The 21,379-nt window shown below is 35.1% G+C and overlaps 2 protein-coding genes across 5 annotated transcripts in view; one reads left to right on the top strand and one right to left on the bottom strand.

Moving 5' to 3' along the window:
- LOC138690970 (transmembrane channel-like protein 7) overlaps positions 1–21,379 on the top strand; it is a 93,557-nt gene that overhangs the window by 35,113 nt on the left and 37,065 nt on the right. The window lies entirely within an intron of this gene.
- The window catches only part of CalpA (calpain A), a 560,472-nt gene that overhangs the window by 538,192 nt on the left and 901 nt on the right, over positions 1–21,379 (bottom strand). The gene's annotated exons all lie outside the window — the stretch shown is intronic.

Here is a 21,379-nt window from a genome sequence, read left to right as displayed (position 1 = left end):
CAAATATAGATGACACTCGGGAGGAAATTAAACGCAGAATAAATATGGGAATGCTTGTTATTCTGTTGAGAAGCTTTTGTCATTCAGTCTGCTCTCAAAAATGTTGAAATTTAGAATTTATAAAATAATTATATTACCTGTTGTTCTGTATGGTTATGAAACTTGGACACTCACTTTGAGAGAGTAACAGAGGTTAAGGGTGTTTGAGACTAAGGTCCTTATGAAAATATTTGGGGCTAAGAGAAATGAACTTATCTCATTGCGGGTGTAGCATAGACCAGCCTCCTATGGCGCACCCTGGGCAACGACTCTGTCGGCAAATTGGTCTACACTACTGGATTCATATGGGTGAATGACGAACAGTCAAGTACCCGCTATTAGTAAAAAAAATTAGGGTGGCTGCTCTTACCGCTTTTGCTACATGATGAATGGCATATGCTACACTAGTGAGATAAGTCAAGTCGGAATAAAGAACAGTTCAATTTTCATGACATAAGAGGTAGAATCGTTAATAAAAAGTAACAATTCATCATATTTAAATCTCCTTGGCCACAGATTACCCATAGATTCACTGAACTTATTTCCTTTTGTTATCGCAATTTTCTAAAACATTACCGTACAATGTAAAATAATGCCTTCAGAATATTGTTCACTTAACAAACCAATGCACAGTGGGTCAAAATACAAATCTAGCTGGACAAAATTAATAACTTCTCTCCTATCCAAATACATGAAACTGTGTACAGGAGTTTTAAGTTGCATATATATTTTAGTGTGTACGAAATGGAAATATAAAAATTGGAAATTTATCTTTTGATGAGGTGGAGAAGTTCAAATATCTTGGACCAGCAGTAACAAATATAAATGGTACTCGGGAGGAAATTAAACAGAGAATAAATATGGGAAATGCCTGTTATTATTCGATTGAGAAGCTTTTATCATCCAGTTTGCTGTCAAAAAATCTGAAAGTTATAATTTATAAAACAGTTATATTACCGGTTGTTCTTTATGGTTGTGAAACTTGGACTCTCACTTTGAGAGAGGAACATAGGTTAAGGGTGTTTGAGAATAAGGTGCTTAGGAAAATATTTGAGGCTAAGAGGGATGAAGTTACAGGAGAATGGAGAAAGTTACACAACACAGAACTGCACGCATTTTATTCTTCACCTGACATAATTAGGAACATTAAATCCAGACGTTTGAGATGGGCAGGGCATGTAGCACGTATGGACGAATCCAGAAATGCATATAGATAATATTAAAATGGATTTGAGGGAGGTGGGATATGATGATAGAGACTGGATTAATCTTGCTCAGGACAGGGACCAATGGCGGGCTTATGTGAGGGCGGCAATGAACCTCCGGGTTCCTTAAACGCCAGTAACTAAGTAAGTTATATATATTTTAGTGTACAACCTTTCTTTTCGTTTGTAAGACAGGAACTACCCCTTTATAGCTGGTGGTTTTAGATTAAACTTGGTCCAATAACTTTCTATCTAACATATTTTCATGAAACTTTGTACATGAGATACAGGTAGTATATTATATATATATATATATATATATATATATATATATATATATATATATATATATACTGAGTGGCCTACTTAACTCTTTCACTCCGATAGCGTGTGAAATATTTCAGATATATACAAACCGACAATTACAAGTTAAATTACATCGAAGGGGACATCTTATACACGTAATTTATTTTTTGTACATGAAATAATAAGAGTGAACTTCCCTTTTTTAATGGAAACTATGTTTTGTATTACGAATGTTGCGTTAGCTCTGTCTAATAACAAATGACTACTTTAGCGAATGTTTGAATGTCACCGGTAAGAGTAAACATAAGCAATGTCTGACGCATTCTTCCTTATGTCCAATTCATAATGTTGACATAATTGAAGATCGAACACACCCATAGTACTATACGCTACCCAATACAGATTTTATTTCTTCAGTTCTGTACTGGACAATTGAATGATAAGGCATCGGCGTGTACAAAGGTGTTGCGATGCAAATGGCCATCTTGTCAAACATCAATATTTTCACTATATTATATTAGATGTATCTGAATACAAAATGAACTGCAAAATCAATATTGTAAACTTATTTTTTATTGCACACTACTTTTATGTCTTACTTCACCATGTGCAACATTTCCATAGTATTAAAATATGTAGGACATTGTGATTGTGATTTAATTGACGCACAACTGTAACCAGAATTGTCCTCCCTCTGTTCGATCCTTGGTCAGATATTGTTTATGTATACTCTTACCGGTGACATTCAAACTATGAGTAAAGTGGTCATTTACTATTAGACAGAGGTAACGAAACATTTGCAATACAAAACATAGTTGGTTCCCATTTAAAAAAAAGAAAATTGATTCTAATATCTTGAAAATTATTTTATGTACTATACAAAAAATACATTACGTGTATCAGATGTCCCCTTCGATGTAATTTAACTTGTAATTATATTATTATTATTATTATTATTATTATTATTATTATTATTATTATTATTATTAATCTAATGCTCCAGATTATTGGTAATTGTCTGTTTTAGTATATCTGAAATATTTCACACGCTATTGGAGATGAAAGAGTTAAGTGGGTCTCATATATATATATATGTATATATGTATAAAATTTAACATTTTATGCACTTTGATTGGCGTAAAGTACTATGTGTGAAGATTTGGGTAAAAGTTTATTTTCTTTATATAGCCTACTTGTTGAATGCAATGGTCAATGATTGTAGACATGATAATTGAGACTTTTTTACATGTCATCTGCAGATGACAAACCATCGCATGGGCTTTGTCCAAAGATACCTGATTCCTGGTATAAATACAACAGATAAGAAGCAAATTAGACTATACACATCATGGTGTACAGGTGGCAGTAATGGAGACAATAAAATCGATTCATAAAGATCTAGTTCATCTAGACCTTCTGGAAAAATGTCATCATGGAAAATCCCAAAACTGCAATGAGGCATTCAATAGTATCCTGTGGTCAAGAATTGGGGCTCTAAGATGCAGTTATCACTTTTAATTATGGAGCCTATGGGAGACTCAAAGTGCTCAAGAAGCTAAATATTCATCCAGGGTAGAGCACCACCAAAATCATACAAGATTTCATTCAACTGAGAGTCATGAAAGCAGATATTATGGTGGAGGAAATCACCAAACAGGCAAGGAAAATTAAGAACATAAAGAGAGCAAGGGAGGACACAAGGGCTGAAGATTATGCACCAGCAATGTTCTGAATAATGTGTAAAGGTAAACAATTAATGTATAAACTTTACCGAAGTTTTCCTCGGTTTCAATTTTTTTATTCCGGTGCATATTTTCAAACACTGTTCATCCAAAATAAATAATTTTTGTGTGCATTAACCAGATCCAAATGACTGAAAATATGAATGAATTTTGTTGTGATATTCAAACAAATTAAAAAAGTAATTTATATTAAATTTTAGCCAAAAAAATTAAGGAAAATTTTAACAATTATATCTGAACACCTGTTAACATTCTTCAATATTGTAGTTGGTATTATTAAAGATGAAGATTGTAAAAACATTCCCTGAAAATATTGTTTTGGATATCTGTAACAGTATTTTAGTAATTGCACTCAAACTTAATGAAATCAACATGTCGAGACAGGCAATACCTTAAGTGGGTAGCAGTTTGTTTTGTTTCCTTACTAGTGTAATGTGTAGCTAGTCGGCGATGTATGCAATGGAGGTGGAAAGAAACTGGTCACCCTACCCCAGTGTCTCCTGGCCTAGTTGCCTCATAAGTAATGCATTCTTGGTATCATTTGTGAGGTTCAGACCTGTCATCGGACAGTTGACTAAACAACAACAATAATGTGATGAGGCGGGAAAATATTGCAATATCTATTTCTACACTCTTTTTACATATACAGTGCGTTCGTAGCTCGGCCGGGCCGTTCCGCGGCGGCCTTGGATTGGGTGAAGATTGGCGCGCCTGCCGCCAGAGTAGCGCCACTCAGTCGAGTTGGATCTGTCGTGAGGGAAAGATGTCTGTGCGCGTGTTGAGAGTAAAATTGTGTTGTCTTGTGGTGATAAAGAAGAGAAGAAAGAAAATATTTATGCTGATACCGAACTCAATAAATGCAGAGTTAATAATAATAGAGCACTATGTTGATTTCTGAATGAAGAAGATTGAAGCTGTATTGAAAATCTGTTAGATGGTATAAGCCTCTACGAAGGCTTATAATTTTTCCTTAGTGTTATGTTTGTGTTTATATTAATAAATGTTTAATTTTGTTTCTGCCAGAATATTGTTATGAATGAAATAAATTAATATGTGGAAAAAGTGCACATAACACATTTTTAATTGTTATTTTTCTTGAAGTTGTTTGAATACAAACAAGATAGTTTAATTTCTAATAAAAGCACAAAAAAATATAACATAAAAATATACACATTTAATAACCAAATGAAAATAGTATGAAACTCTAAAATATTTTTTTTCAAAACACCATTTGGACTATGTGCCATTTTCCATATTCCGCCTCAAATATATTACTTCTTATAGTAAGTGCGATACGTCCCTCTGGTGATATAGGCTACTATTTCTTATTGCTGTGTCATTTTGCATTATAGGCCTATTCTTCGTTAACTCAATAAGTAATCAAACGTATTTTTTCTCAATCTAAAGTAGGCTGATTAAAAAATTTGACATCGTACATTCTCCAGGAATTATACAGGAAGAGAAACTGGCTCACATTTTTATTTTCTATAATAGGTAGGATGAACCAAATAAATTCTGCTCTGACGACGCCACCTTGCGCCGCCTTCTTCGACGTAATGAAAGCTACAACAGTGCTTCCTTTTCGAAACCCATTTTGATACTAAGCTTGTGGTGTGGTTGCCTGTGTCTGTGGTCGATATGGACCTCAAGCGACAACTAAAAAGTGGTCCGTGTGTATTCAGCCTTAGCTTGATACTTACTGGTTGAAATAATAGGCTATGTTGTCATTGTTGCTACACCAGACACCTTTGAATACATGTCACTTTACACTGACACAGATTACAAAATAATACGTCAGTGTCGGTTGTCAAACCTTCGTCCTTAATTTCTGAACTGGTTGATTCCTATTGTAACTGCTATCATCTTCAATGATCAACAAGATATAATTGAATGTCTGAATATAACAAAGTTTTGCACATAATTGTTGAGATGTATGCTATATCTTAGAAACTTCAACGTTTATTACAATTTGCTTTCCTATTGTTGAGAGGACTATTACTTTTAAAGTAAGAACAGAAAGCAGTTTTAAAGTTACTGTAGAAGTGTAGATGTAAAAACTCTATTATTTAGATCAGCGGTCATCAACACAGTGCACCCTCGGGCTAAAGTCTCTTACCCGCGGATAAGAGATTCAATGGCGTGCATCCGTGGCTACTGACGGGTATGCTTTTTACCTCTTCCTTTTGCACGACGCCGACGGTGCGTATTCCGATACACTTCTTACCCTTCACCCACTTCAGCGAGTGCTGACGACTACTGATTTAGATCTGTTTTTAAAACATTTGTATTTAATTGTATTTCATAATTTTTATAATAATAATATAGAGCTTTTCCATGAAAATGTCATATCGATGTGATTTTTTTTTAATTAACGTGGGAAAATTTTTTTGAAGAGATATGTTTCTTTATACTTTAAGTTGATTTATTCCATTAACTAATGTTTCAAACATTCTTCGTTTTAGTCTATAACTGGCTGCAGATCTTGTCATATTGCAAACACTTAAAAAAATGACGTGAGGAAATGTATAATTAATATCACAATTTGGACACGTAAATTTGTTTTATTTCAATCTTTCTTTTCTGTATACCATATTTTTGTCTTTCCTTGGACTAAATATGAAAGTAATTGTAGTATTCTAAGGTTCTAAGTAACTTAAAAACATTATAATTATTTGTACTGTAAGTTACGGTCAGTCACAATAAACATACCAAAACTTCAACACAGCACAATAACTGACAGATTAATTTTTTTTGAGATTCTACGTTATCACTACATCCCTAACAAATAAGTATTAGAACAATTTTTTCTAAAATTATATCATTTTCCGCTGCAGCACCGTGACTGACTGACATGGCGCGCTCTCGGTTATGCTGTTTTTTCTCTTTGCTGTTCTCTTACACAGTTGTTTGGGAGACGTTGGTAAACTTACACATGAACTGTGTTAAGTGGAACAATGTATGGAGAAGTCCGCGGCAGAAAGACAACGTGAATAAAAACTTCGTCTGAAGAATCAAGGATGGTATAAATGGCAAGAAAAGAGACATGTTGAAAAGAGTTCGGGGAGAAGAACAGGCAGTTATTGTGAACATACATAACAGCAATGGGTATTATGGGAAATATAAACTGTGACTAGCGTCACCATATCATAATAGCTAAGGGGATTGTTGGCGGATTGTTAGGAATGCGCCTGGATAATGTAATACTCTCGAAGTTTTTTATTACACTTGACATTAATTTTCAGTGTTTTAATCATGCACCTTTTTTATTGTTGCTCCGTCACTGAACTGTTTTAGATTGCGAGCAAGTTCAGAAGAAATTGAACAATAGCTAATAATATTCGATCATGTTGGCTACATTTTTGTTCTCTTGAATACTATTTATTATTGCGTTTCGTAAGACCATTTAATAGATTCAGGGAACAAAAATAATCATATTTAGTATTCTGCACAAATTTCATGTCGATAAATTTCCTTCGAAAGTCGTAGACTGAGTACAAACAACATTTTAATTTATCGAACGTTTTAATTTAGCATGTTCTTTATCACATAAGGAGTAATGTTGTACATTAAATTTATTTGTGTCTAATAGGCATTTTGAACATAACATAAAAAGTACAGTATGTCCTCCCCTTCTAAACAGCAAAAGAACTCTTCTTCCCATTACACATAACTCGTACACACTGATTTGATAAGCAACGATTCCACCACTGATAAAATTAATGAATATATAATCTTTTCACACCTGAGAGTTGGTAAAAAGTGTTCAGGAGGAAAGGGGAGTAATAATTGATGTCACACAGCGCGATAAACTCTGTCAAGGTCGGTTCGACACCAGTCATCAAATGACACACCATTATCTACGACTGTTGACAGTACTTAACTACACAGAAATATCTATGTTATGGAGTATGTAATAACTGCGTTATTTTGTGTTATTTAAGGTGCATGTTAGGCAAGTTAAGTTTTGTGTTTCGGAAAATATATTTATTAATTTAAGTTTGTGTTACCCCAACTCTGACCTTGAAACTAACGGGCCCTGTTCGGGACAAGTTATCTGATTGCGGGTTTTTCCTGGGGTTTCCCTTAATCCATTAAGAACAACTGCTGGATAACTTTAGCTCTGGACCCTGAACTCATGTCGCTAGCATTATCGCCTTCATCTAACTCAGACGCAAGCTAATCATAGCAGTTCATAAAGCATCGTAAAATAACCAATTATAAAAAAATTAGTTACTACTTATCAAATTTCATGCTATTTTATAATACTTGCAGTACCATAATATGTAATTTAAAATAAAATTCAGGTATGTCAGTCAGTCACAGAAAGAGGTCAGTCAGTCACACAGCACTTTTTCGGCCGTAACTCTATTACTATCGAGGTTCAGAGATAGTTTTTAATTTAAACAGAAGATTAAAACTCCCTCTCCAAACAATATTTTGGAAAAACTGTATTAGGAATGACATTTCAGAGAAATTTGGGCAGAACCATGTTCACCTCAAGATAGAGTTGATATTTATGTCAGTCAGTCACACACACTTTGAAAGTAATAGGTAAATAGTAGACGTATACTTTTTTCTTTGAAAGTCGTTTATATATCTTAACTGTACACTTTCCTCTCTCAAATCATACGGTGAAATATTTTAATTTCAACCTATTAAACAATTTATTCAAACATTATGCTGCCAAAATGTGCTGTAAATGTCAGTCAGTTACACGTGGAATTACTGTATATGAACTTTCACTTTTCATTTTCATAGTTTTTTGCAGGAGGGCAGATCTTTCACCTCAAACCCAGCATTCTCCAATCTTTGCTAAGTTCCGCTTTCCTCCTAGTCTCCGCGTATGATCCTTGCACTGTATCTTAATTGACTGTATTTTAATTATTTGAAATATGCAAAATATATTGAAAATAAATGCCATATGTGCTAAACTGTAAAATATTGAAAAGTATGAAAAATAGGCGTAATAGTAGAATTTTTTAACGCTACACATCGTGGTGCACAAATATTAATGCAAAATATAATTGATTTATGGTTATGAATAGATATTATGTATTTACATAGAAATCCGTTTCCTGTTGATATTGTTGTATGAAATATGATTCGATTTTCACGTCTTTATGTGTAATTTCCATCTTGTATATTACAATTATTCCTTCACACACACACAGCTACATGATTGAGCAGTGCTGTTATTCAACGCAATATTCTTTATTTTAAATTGAAAACCGAGCTAGGTAGTTTATACTTAGCATATTTGCCTTACATTCGAGAGATCCGATCCCAAAGGCCAGCGGGTTTTTTTTTTTTTTTTTTTTTTTACCTTGGGGATTTAGTGAAGTGAATTTTTAATGGCAGGCAGAGTAACTATCTCATGCCCCCATGTTTTAGATTGCTACCAGTGCACTTCATTAAAACCAGGTACCCAGCTTCGAAGCCGTTAGCCCTGTTAGCCAGCGAATTTGACTTGGCTTTTTCGTAGTTTCCCAAGGCTCTTCAGGAAATTCTGTGGCAGTGCCAATTACTCAGACCACTAGTCGCTTTCCTTCCAATCTTACAGGCCAGTTGCTTTATGGTGACAGCTCTGGCCTGGCGACGCAGTGGTTTAGGCGAGTTCACTGTTTGTTCGAAGGGGTGTTCCTTTTAGTCTTCCCCTGGCTGCGCTAGCGGTCACATCTCGGGAGCGTTAGTGTGGGCGTACAGTCGCGCTAAGGACATACTACACCACCACTGTCTTGTATATTGCAATTTAGTGTGTTTGTTACGTACATTTCATTTAGTTACTTAAATAGTTGGAGTGCTTCTGTTTTGTATTGTTTAGTATGTAGTATTTATTGTCTAGATTCACTGCTATTTTCTGTTTGTGAAAATGCTGCCTGTTAGAAGCAAACTGAAAGGTCGGGTATTGCATTCTCAGTCGCGAAAAGTCGTGAACAACGTGTAGCGCTTTATGAAGATAGCGTCGGAAGAAAAAACGTAACAAATGTTGGAAAACATGTAGCAGAGTTTACCGCTGTGTCTGAGAGCTGTGTTAGCCAAATAATAAGGGAGACTAAAGACATTGATAATCGGCGCCAAAATCAACTGTGGACAACTTTAATGAAGCTGTCATAAGACGAACCAAAGCACGAGTTCTATATTTCACAGAAATAGCGGCCCACACTTAAAAAATATATATATTATTGAAATTGAAAGACTGTCGACTTTCAGGGAGGTATCTCGACTTTGAGGAAAGTTATTTTGAAATTAGGGTTTCATTGAAAAAAAAAACACACACACACACAAAATAATCGCCAAATTCTGGTCGAGCATCACAGCATTAGGGCCAAAAGTTTGCAGTATTTGAGGAAAATAAAGAAGTACAGAGAAGAAGGCCGTTCCATCTTTTACATGGATGATGATGATGATGATGATGATGATGATGATGATGATGATGATGATGATGGTGGTGGTGGTGGTGGTGGTGGGAAAGGTAACAGTGAAGCACTGATGAACATTACCGATATTTCCCCATCAGTATATTTCATTGTTAATTAGTGATTAACTGTTAAATATAGTGATTCAATTGCTGCTCAGTGTATTTCCACGTTAGTGTTTATTAGTGATTATTGTTCCGGACTGCTGATCATTGTATTTCCACATTGGTTTACATCTTTATTGTTTATTATTGTTCCGAACTCCTGCTCATTGTATTTCCATTAGTTTACTACTTTAGTGTTTATTAGTGACTATTGTTCCGAACTCCTGCTCATTGTATTTCCACATTAGCTTACTTCTTTAGTGTTTATTATTGTTCCGAACTCCTGCTCATTGTATTTCCATTAGTTTACTACTTTAGTGTTTATTAGTGACTATTGTTCCGAACTGCTGCTCATTGTATTTCCACATTAGCTTACTTCTTTAGTGTTTATTATTGTTCCGAACTCCTGCTCATTGTATTTCCATTAGTTTACTACTTTAGTGTTTATTAGTGACTATTGTTCCGAACTGCTGCTCATTGTATTTCCACATTAGCTTACTTCTTTAGTGTTTATTATTGTTCCGAACTCCTGCTCATTGTATTTCCATTAGTTTACTACTTTAGTGTTTATTAGTGACTATTGTTCCGAACTGCTGCTCATTGTATTTCCATGATAGTTTACTTCTTTAGTGTTTATTAGTGACTATTGTTCCGGAGTATGAAGTGAACACAGTGACAGGAGCTCAAAATTATGCAGACGCTGCAACGTGAGACTTCATTTCTAATATGACTGTATTTCCCTCCCTCCATTCCCTCCGTCTCGGATCGGTCTCCCTCCCACAGTCGAACCTTCTCCTCTCTCGTGTCGACGAGCTGTCACCATAAAGTAACTGGGCTGTACATGATTTCGTATATCATTTTCTCACCTTTCTCGATAGAGCCGGCGAACTGTCCGAGAACTATCGCAATTGACTGAATATTTTTTCCTCTATCGAGGAGAAAGACTATTAGAGGCAACTGCTGAAAAATAGAGACATGTATTATAAAAAAGAAAAATTGTAACATCAACTAAAATTCGCTTAATATAGTGCTCACGTAAGTAGAGCAGATGCGGCAGGGCACAGCGCAGCTGCATACATGAGAGCGTAGAAAGGTAAAATGTTGTTGTTTAGTCAACTGTCCGAAGACAGGTCTGAAACCTCACAAGTAATACAAACAAGGCACTACTTAAGAGGCAACTATACTTACTTACTTATGGCTTTTAGAGAATCCGGAGTTTCATTTCCGCCCTCACATAAGCCCGCCATTGGTCCCTATCCTGAGCAAGATTAATCGAGTCCCTAGCATCACATTCCACCTCCCTCAAATCCATTTTTATAATATCCTCCCATCTACGTCTCGGCCCTCGAAAAGGTATTTTTCCCTCCGGTCTCCCAACTAACACTCTATATGCATTTCTGGATTCGTCCATACGTGATACATGCCCTGTCCATCCAAAACATCAAAATTTAATTTTTCCTAATTATGTCAGGTGAAGAATACAATGCGTGCAGTTCTGCGTTGTATAACTTTTTCCATTCTCCTGTAACTTCATCCCTCTTAGCCCCAAATATTTTCCTAAGCACCTTATTCTCAAACACCTTAACCTCTGTTTCTCTCTCAAAGTGAGAGTCCAAGTTTTACAACCATACATAACAATCAGTGATATAACTGTTTTATAAATTCTAACTTTCAGCTTTTTAGAGAGCAGACTGGATGACAAAAACTTCTCAGCCGTATAATAACAGATATTTCTCATATTTATTCTGAGTTCAATTTCTTACCGAATGTCATTTATATTTGTTACTGTTGCTCCAAGATATTTGAAATTTTCCACCTCTTCAAAGGATAAATTTCCAATTTTTATATTTCCATTTCGTACTATGTTCTGGTCACGAGACATAATCATATACTTTGTCTTTTCGGGATTTACTTCCATACCTGTCTATTTACTTGCTTCAAGTAAAATTCTCATGTTCTCCCTAATCATTTGTGGATTTTCTCCTAACAATATTCACGTCATCCGCATAAACAATCAGCTGATGTAACCCGTTCACTTCCAAACCCTCTCTGTTATCTTGGATTTTCCTAATGGCATATTCTAGACAGAGCAAAGTTAGAAAGTAAAGGTGATAGTGCATCTCCTTGTTTTAGTCCGCAGTGAATTGGAAAAGCATCCGACAGAAAGTGGCCTATACGGTTATGAGGCAACTATGCCAGGAGATAATGGGGTAGGATGGCCAGTTCCTTTCGCCCTAGCCAAAATATATGCACTGCATATTAATCGTTGTGATTAAACTTGCATGTCGGTCATTTATTCACTTCAACTGATACTCTAATGCAATGTGTAGGTAGGCCTATATCACTGTCTTCTGACAGTTCTTGCAACTATGGTTGCTTACTCGCTTTGATATTTTACTCCTTCGTTCATGTAACGGTAATAATAATGATAATAATAGTAATAATAATAATAATAATAATTATTATTATTATTATTATTATTATTATTATTATTTATACTGGGAGAGTTAAGGCCATAGGGCCTTGCCTTACACTCTACCAAGTCACAAAGTACACAAGCAGTAAAATTTAACAAAAGTTAAGGAACAGAATACTAATATATTACAAAAAAATAAGAGCATAACAAAATCGACACCAAACAATATGAATATGTAGACCTATTGATTATTATGTTTATACTATTGATTAGGTTTTATAATAAGGGGAATTCAGGATTCTGGCAATTTTATCCGGTATTCAAATACCAGTATAGAAACAAAAATTGCGGTTTTTTAATATTGTTATCATCATTATTATTATTTATAGTAATTAATAAAATAATTTGGAATCGATAACATTAATTGAACATTAACATTGCTGAATTTCTAAGTGAGAGTTTGTTACACACAATACGAATATAACGGAAACATAAAATAGTCATGCAACTGAGATCTGATTAACAACACACTTTTTACACACAAAAGACAAAATAAAATAACTTATATTGCATTTTAATAAATAACTTCACCCATTGTTCTATTATACATAGGCCTATAGTTAGATATTTTATAACATGTGTGACGACATACTTATAATTAGTTACAGGTTGTTAGGCTCATGCCTATTTCATGTTAATGAGCTTTTTTTTGCTAATGACGTTCGTCATTCATCCATATGAAGCCGGTTTTGTAGACCAATTTACCGACAGAGTCGTTGCCCCTGATGCGTCATAGGAAGCTGGTCTACGCTACACCCATGATTATGATGATGATGATGATCATGAAGAAGAAGAAGAAGAAGAAGAAGAAGAAGAAGAAGAATTGTAATTGTTAAAAGCTGTTCATTGAAAATTTAAACATACCACTACTTTGCGTTAAATGAAGACATAATTTAATTATTGTTCTTTTTTTTCTTTTAATTGTTACAGAATTTCATATTTCTCGTTCTACATTTTGCTCCAGTATTTCTCAGCCTTTTGGATGAGGTCCCCTCCGTTTCTGCTCACATTATATTAGTGCGGCCCCCTGACCTTAGGTGTAGTATGTAAAACATACTCGTAGTTGTGTGAAATGTGGTTTATTTTAAAAACATTACAATGGTCTAAAATGGATTAGAATTAGATTATATCATTAGGATGTTGTTGTTCTTGTTCAATTGTCCGAAGACAGGTTGGAACCTCATATTATAAGTGACATCAATAAAGTATCACTCATGAGGCAACTAAGCTAGGAGATAATGAAGTAGGGTGGCCAGTTCCTTTCTCCCTCCATTGCATACATTTCTACATAGTGGTATATTTCACTAACCAGACTTGAGAGTTGAGACGTATGCAAACAATAATTGTTTTTCCTCTGACACATATCGTCAAGTGAGATGTACTGTCTGATAACCAGACATCTGATCCCATGTACTTTAGCAACCAATGTACCCACGCATGTACTATACAATTCCTTAAACCTCAGATGTAAACAACGATTTCGAAGCGTTGTGTTTGTACAGCCTGGTACTGATTAAAAATGTTACATACCTTAAAAGGTGCTAACCTCCGCGTTGCTTTAGATGTGGGAATTATAGTGAGCAACCGTGTACATTCGCAAATTTTCGAATCTGAATTTTCTGCGATAGTCGCTTAAACATTTTTTATACTGGCAGAAAGTTATTTTGACATCACAGGACGTCAATTGTGCATATGAGTAATAGAATTCATTTTCAGTTATTTGTTCATGTTTAATAAGTTTATTTCTTACGTCACGCATAATTGAAAACCTACTATTTTTTTTAGAATCCTATACAGTTTATTTTTTGTTCGTTCGGCAGCTGGTCCAGTATGTAACTTATTATTTTTTTTTCGGACACGTCCTCGATTATGTTTATACTTTTAGATAGCTCTCAATTACATTCTTCAAGCTGCGTAATGACTATTAATAACACTCCAAAACTGTTGTTTGTAAAATACAGACTTTCCAGTAATTGTTTTGAAAGTAGTGCTTTAGCTATTGAAATCAAAGAAGCCTTTTCACTATTTAAAGGAAGAAGAATATTTGTTATTTTATTATAATGATTTGCGTAATGCAAAACAGCATTTAACCAAGAACACAATCTCGTGAATGATGAACTTGGAGACAAGGGAATGCCAGGTACCCTTCCTCTGAATCTGGAAGGCGCTTTCCGAAATATTTTTTTCATATTCGATATGAAGCTGTCAACTTCATTATATGAACACGAATAGCATCAGCCACTCTCTGAAGCCCATGAGCAAGGCAGGTTACATGGAACATTTTCGTGTGGCGCATTTGTATTTTTGACTGCTTTAACGATATATGGAGCAGTATCTTTTACAAAAAGCAACACATCATTATACTGAATACCAAGAGACCGTAAAAGGAACATAAATGTTTCAAAGAGTGTGTCAATAGTTAAATGGTCCACCTTTTGTAACACTTCAGTCGTTAATATAAATTTCTGTCTTGCATTTGTAGGTGACAGAATACTTACAATCACATTAGTCAAATGTCTGCCACTTTCATCAGCAGTTTGAACAATCGAAACCACATTTTATTACCACTCACATGTTCTCTAATTTTGCTTACAATTTCTTCATAACAACAGAATAAACAGTTGTTACATAGCGTGGACTCACCCAGGACGTTGTGATTTGTGTATTTTTCATGAAATCTTCTCAAATGTAGGTTACTGAGTTTATTTATAGGTATATTAACATCCATCATCATCTCACACTAGTCTATGCTGAAATTTGATTGCACATCTGATTATAACGAACATTTAGTTGTTTTAGAGACAGACGCCTTCATTTGATTTAAGTTCAGTATGTTTTTTATGCGATTTGCTATTGCACTGATTTTCAATATCCCGGGTCTTCTTGATTTTAATTATATTTTGCACATCTTACACAAAGTCGTTTCTTCTTTATTGTAAGATCATCATTTCTATATTTCTCTTCTAACCTTTTCAATTAAAATGAAACCGAACGCTTTAATTTCGGCATTGCAGTTTTTAATTACAGTATGTTAATTATGTCCAGACTACGTAATAATACGAGTACAATTATATCTAAACACACTTACACTAATTGCAAGATAGACCTACTTGTGTAGCTAGCATTAGTTGCAATGAGATTGAAGATCGGGGTTACGAACCGGAGTATACCTGCATGGTGTCCCTAGACCGATGTCACCAGTTATACATACTTCAAGGCACAGTAACTTCATTCCTCTTTAAAGGTGTGTGGGATCCGATGTCTACTGATAACTGATGTATATATCATATGTCGTCTATCATCTGATATCTCCTTCTGCCCCGAAATCTTCTCCCGTTCACCATTCTTCCAAAGTATCCTTCAGAAGGCACTTTCTTCTCAACCAGTGACCCAACCAATTCCTTTTCTTCTTTCTGATCAGTTTCAGCATCATTCTTTCTTCTTCCACTTTTTCCAACACAGCTTCGTTTCTTACTCTGTTCATTTCACGCGCTCCAGCCTTCTCTCCATATCCATATTTCAAATGCTTCTATTCGCTTCTCTTCACTTCGTCATAATGCCCATGTTTCTGCTCCATACAATGCTACACTCCACACAAAGCACTTCACTAGTTTCTTCCTTAGTTCTTTCTTCAGAGGTCTTTTTTCTATTAAAAGCTTCCTTTGCCATTGCTATTCTCCTATTGACTTCTTTACAGCTGCTCATGTTACTGATTATAGTACACCCCAAGTATTTGAATAACAATAATAATAATAATAATAATAATAATAATAATAATAATAATAATAATAATAATAATAACTAGACCGCGGGAGTGCGGGCCCTAGTACGGCGATTGCAGTTGACTATGCAGACGGGTATAGAGTATGATGTAAGTCTCTCTCGCTTTTCGCCGTACTGTTCCGTGCATCGAACCCGAAACATTCAGAGTTTGTTTAGCTGTCATACTGAAGAGTTGCGTATGTGAAATGACACATATTACAATACCTAAAACAACTCGTTCACCAAGTGCAATACTAAATAATTTAGTGGAACAATTCGGACGCTATATATTTAGGCTATTATAGAATGAGAAAGTGTTGTATGTGTCGTGTGCAATTTCAGATTATTAACTAAGACGTATTATTTTGAAAGACACTGTAATAGTAAAGGACACAAGGAAAATGTTGAACGCAATTCAAACAAGAACCAATCGAGCTCAAATATAGGTCACAATTCAATATAGACTTATGTGACATGTTGGTACACAAAAAAAAAATCCATTCAGAACTTTGGACAATCCCGACTTAAGATAATTTCTGGAAAATATACAAATTAACATAACCCAGGAGAAGCAACAATACGTAAAGAATATTTACCAATTTCGTAACAGAATACGATTGACAAAATTCGAGAAAGCATGAACGATAAAAAAATATATGGGTTTCAGTTGATGAATCTACAGACGTAAGTGGTAAATATGTGGCAAATGTGGTGGTCGTTATACTTTTCGAGAACTGTGCAGGAAAAAAAATTGTGCTAACTTCAGAGAAATTGGAAAAGGTAAACCATGCAACTATTGTCCAATTTTTTATAAGGCTATGCGCCTTTTATAGACGGAAAGGATTAAATATGATAATATACTTCTTTTCGTCACTGATGCAGCTCCATACAGTATATTATTAAAGCAGCAAAACAACTTAAAGAGCGGTATTCCAACATAGTGCATTTAACTTGTCTGGCGCACGAACTACACAGAGTTGCTGAAGCTATTCGTGCTTCATATAGCGATGTGGACTGTTTTATAGCGTATGTAAAAAAAAATATTTCTCAAAGCCCCTTCAAGAATATTAAAATTTCGAGAAATTGCACCAGATCTCCCCATTCCACCTTAATCCGTAGTTACAAGATGGAGCACCTGGCTTGAAGCTGCCTTATATTTCGCAGAACATTAAAATAAATTCAATCTAGTTATTCATGCTTTAGATGGCAAAGATTCAGCTGCCATTACAACAGCAAATTCCCTGACTTCAGAAAATATGCACCAAAATCTACAACTCATAAAGACCAATTACGGAAACTTGCCACAAGTTATAACTCAACTGGAAACGTCTGGTCTACAAATGTCCGGGTGTATTAAATTAATTGAGAAGTTATCGGAAATAATTAACAAGATACTCCAAGGACTGTATCCTGATAAGGTAAATGACAAATTAGGTAGTGTAATAAAAAATAATGGCTATGCAGTGTTGAACAGTTTGGTGAAAAATCAGGACAAAAACTTAAATGAAAATGTAAACCTTTTCACGTACTCTCCATTAACCTCATCAGATGTCGAAAGAAGCTTTTCGCAGTACAAACATATTGATAAACGCAGAAGTTTCTCCTTTGAAAATCTACGTATGTACATAGTTGTACATTGTAATTCCTTATTGTAAAGGAAAAGATTCCGTCGATATCGCATTAATTAGGTAAGTACGAAATGTATGATTGTTGTAAGGATGCAATTCATATACTCAAGACTGTACGCCTGAAGCACGCACAGTGAGTTGCTTACCTGAGAGTTCAGTACACTCGCCATAGAACTCTCCAGTCATACTTAACTTGACGGTAAAGGACCCGCACTCCCGCGGTTTAATAATAAATCAATCAATCAATCAATTTAGGGCATTTCAAAACCTAAGAGGTTTTTAGCCTCATTTACGATATATCGCCATTCGTCTCTGTTCCCTGCATCTTCTTGTCGTCCTCCCACTGTAGAAAGATTATCATATACTTGGTCCTGCCAACGGAGATGAGGTCTACCAAGAGGTCTCGTACATCTTGGAGAATAGTCGAAAGCTTTTCGTAGAAGAAAGTCATCACGCCGTAGAACGTGTCCAAGCCAACGTAGTCTTCGATTTTTAATTAAGGCTATTATGTTCGGATCTTTATAAATATCCCTTAGTTCCCTGTTGTTCAAAATTCTCCATGTGTTATTTTATTGAATGGGACCAAAAATCTTCCTCAAGAATGTTCAATGCTTTTTTCTTAAAATGGAATCCTCTCTAGATAGCATTTGTTTATACCAGGGATAGGCACAATGTTTCCGCGTGGGCACTGTATACACCACTCCAATTCTCCCTCCACAATTAATATTTTACCTGTCTGCGGCTACGTACAGCAAGCAGAGCTTGAGCTCGGTACCATAGCGTTCTAATCAGGGGAGTAAAGTGATGGAATGTGGCTAATAAATTGTAGGTATCGTTATAAGTTTTAGTTGGTTATTTTATGACGTTTTATCAACTATTGTGGTTATTTAACGTTTGAATGAAATTAAGATGATAATGCCTGAGAAATGAGTCCAGGGTCTAGCGCCGAAAGTTACACAGCATTTGCTCTTAATGGGTTGAGGGAAAACCCCGGAAAAACCTCAATCAGGTAACTTGTCCCAATCAAGATCTGAATCCGGGCATGCTAACCGTTACTTCACAGCGATAGACTCGTTCTGATTTCCAAGAGACATAGAAACAAGACGATTTTGTTATTATGAATAAAGGTAAAATTCAATGTCTCAACTACTCAATTGAAATTTATATGAAACATAATATCAGATGGCACTTCGATCTCGAACATAAGAAGTATTTTGGCGAGTATAAACTTATAGGTAAGAGTTTAAACAGGATTGTTAAAAATGGTTTACATTAATAAAATAGTTGTTACATGCGATGAAGCAATGTGTTATTTTAATGTAATTTGTTATGCAAGTTGAAATGATAAGAATCTACAAAAATAATTTGTTAAGGAAAAGCAACCCACAAACGCTACTAGTTGAAAATGTAGTCCGATCAATTTATCGTATGATGGGTTCGGGAGTAAAACATGGTAAGTGACGTTTCAACGTTTTGAAGTTATTAGGTAGTAAACATTTATACATGCAACAGTTTGTGTAGTTACCAGGAAAGAAAAATCTCCTACGTCTGCCATCTGTTGAGATGTTGGAAAACTAACTACTGCATTAGACGTAGAATGTAAAGTACCATATTATACGCTACATATCTCATTTTTGACCAAAATGTCAGTTACCATGTTTTACGTCCGAGCCCCTGGCACATAGAGGAGTCATATAGGAAAATACCCTTTCTCAAATTCCAGGTAAAACCAGCAAGGAGCCATCGGCTTAGCTCAGTCGGCTAAGGTGCTTGTCTGCCGATCAGTTGAGCTCAGGCGTGGGTTCGATTCTCGCTTGGGCTAATTTACCTGGTTGGGTTTTTTCCTAGGTTTTCCCCAACCGTAAGACAAATGCCAGGTAATCAATGGCGAATCCTCGGCCTCATCTAACCAAATATCATCTCGCTACCACCAATTCCATCGACGTTAAATAGCCTTGTAGTTGATACAGAGTCGTTAAATAACCAAGTAAAAATAAAACCAACAAGACATTCTAAGAATTATTACCTAATAACAAGTCTCATAACCTGCGTAATTTCGCAGCTAAGATGCTGACAGTATTTGATTCCACTTATATCTGCGAATATTTATTTTTTCTAAAATGAACCTGATTAAAAATATTGAGCGTACACGTCTAACAGACTATCATCTCTAGACAGCGGAAAAAAGTCAAATAAAAGTCATGTTTACGGTTTGCAAATACTGTACGCATAGACTATGACATGAGGTGTGCGCGCTTCCCAAGTAGGTAACTACAACACGGTACCGTCCGCAGAGAGCACCACGCGAACACAAAAACAACTGCCACTCTGCGTTCTCTAGTCAGTCCTCGTCCGCACGCGAACAGAGAACATTGAGATACGTAAACATAGTCTTCATTTGTGTTCAGTGAAGTGATCATAATGCCGAAGACAGATGTCAAAAAACATAGAGTGTATTCTTCAATAAAAGAATATTATGTCGACATTTTTAGTAGTGATACTGGTGAAACAATTACATGTGGGTTATGTATTGTGTGCATTAAAAAAGATAAAAAAAAATTGTTAGAACATCAATGTAGTACACAGAAAAACATGAAAAATGTTGCTCTATGTTAGAAGAAAATAAGGGTTCAAGTTCAAATTCCGCCTCAAATATGAAATATAACTTTTGCCAGGATTTGTGTCGAATGATAAGTTGCAATATTCCATTCAAAACATTGGACAATCCTCACTTTAAAGGGTTTATAGAAGAGTACACAAAATATCAAGCACCTTCTGAATCATCGATTCGAAAACAGTTCTTACCTGCACGCGCCTCTAGTATGCCTACTGTGCTTACGTAAACAACAACTCTCTGACGAGACAAACTACTCGCGTTGTAGTTACCTTCACATCCGAATGACTTTTTTCCCGCTGTCTAATCATCTCATAACTTATCTATACTCTAACCACGACGTAAATACCAGATCACTTATCTGTGGCGATTTAAGTATACCTCTTCATAGAACATCTCGTTATTCATCATCTTTTACAGAATCCACCTCGCGACAATGTAATTTCCTGTCACAAAGTGTTAGGGACTGCAAGACAATAAACACTTTAAAAAACAGCTTAAAAGATAACCTTCTTAGCATTTCACTCCAATCATACTGACTTAAACTATCACTGTCTACATTGTTACTCCTTCCTTTAGACATGCATCCTGATAGTGCTGTATTTTCAAAATTGACTCATAATAATCTCTTTCTATTATCTAACATTATTTGAAATATATTAACATTCTATGTATTTTAGCTTAATTCTGCTACATAGTTTGTATTTCAGTGTTTAATTAATAGTTCATAGAATTTTGCTGTTTAATTCGTAAATAACTCTTGTATACATGTAGCTCTTATCTAAATCAAATTGTTGAATTCTTTGTAAGTTCATACATATGTATGTATACTTTTTGCTGGTTGAGTGGAAGAGAAGGCCTTACGGCCTTAACTCTGCCAGCTAAAATAAATCATTATTATTATTATTATTATTATTATTATTATTATTATTATTATTATTATATTACATATTTGAATTAACTTGAAATGTTTAATGTAATGGCATGTCGCATTAGTTTTGTACAGCCCTAAGCGAAAGAGAACCCAATTTTATGTGTTGTAAACACGTTCGAAATATTGGCAGGGGTGAACTGGATAACATTTACT

This window comes from Periplaneta americana, chromosome 16, assembly GCF_040183065.1.
Source record: "Periplaneta americana isolate PAMFEO1 chromosome 16, P.americana_PAMFEO1_priV1, whole genome shotgun sequence".
NCBI lineage: Eukaryota > Metazoa > Arthropoda > Insecta > Blattodea > Blattidae > Periplaneta > Periplaneta americana.
The sequence above is the reverse complement of the archived record's forward strand: the minus strand, read 5'-3'. Positions and strand labels throughout refer to the sequence as shown.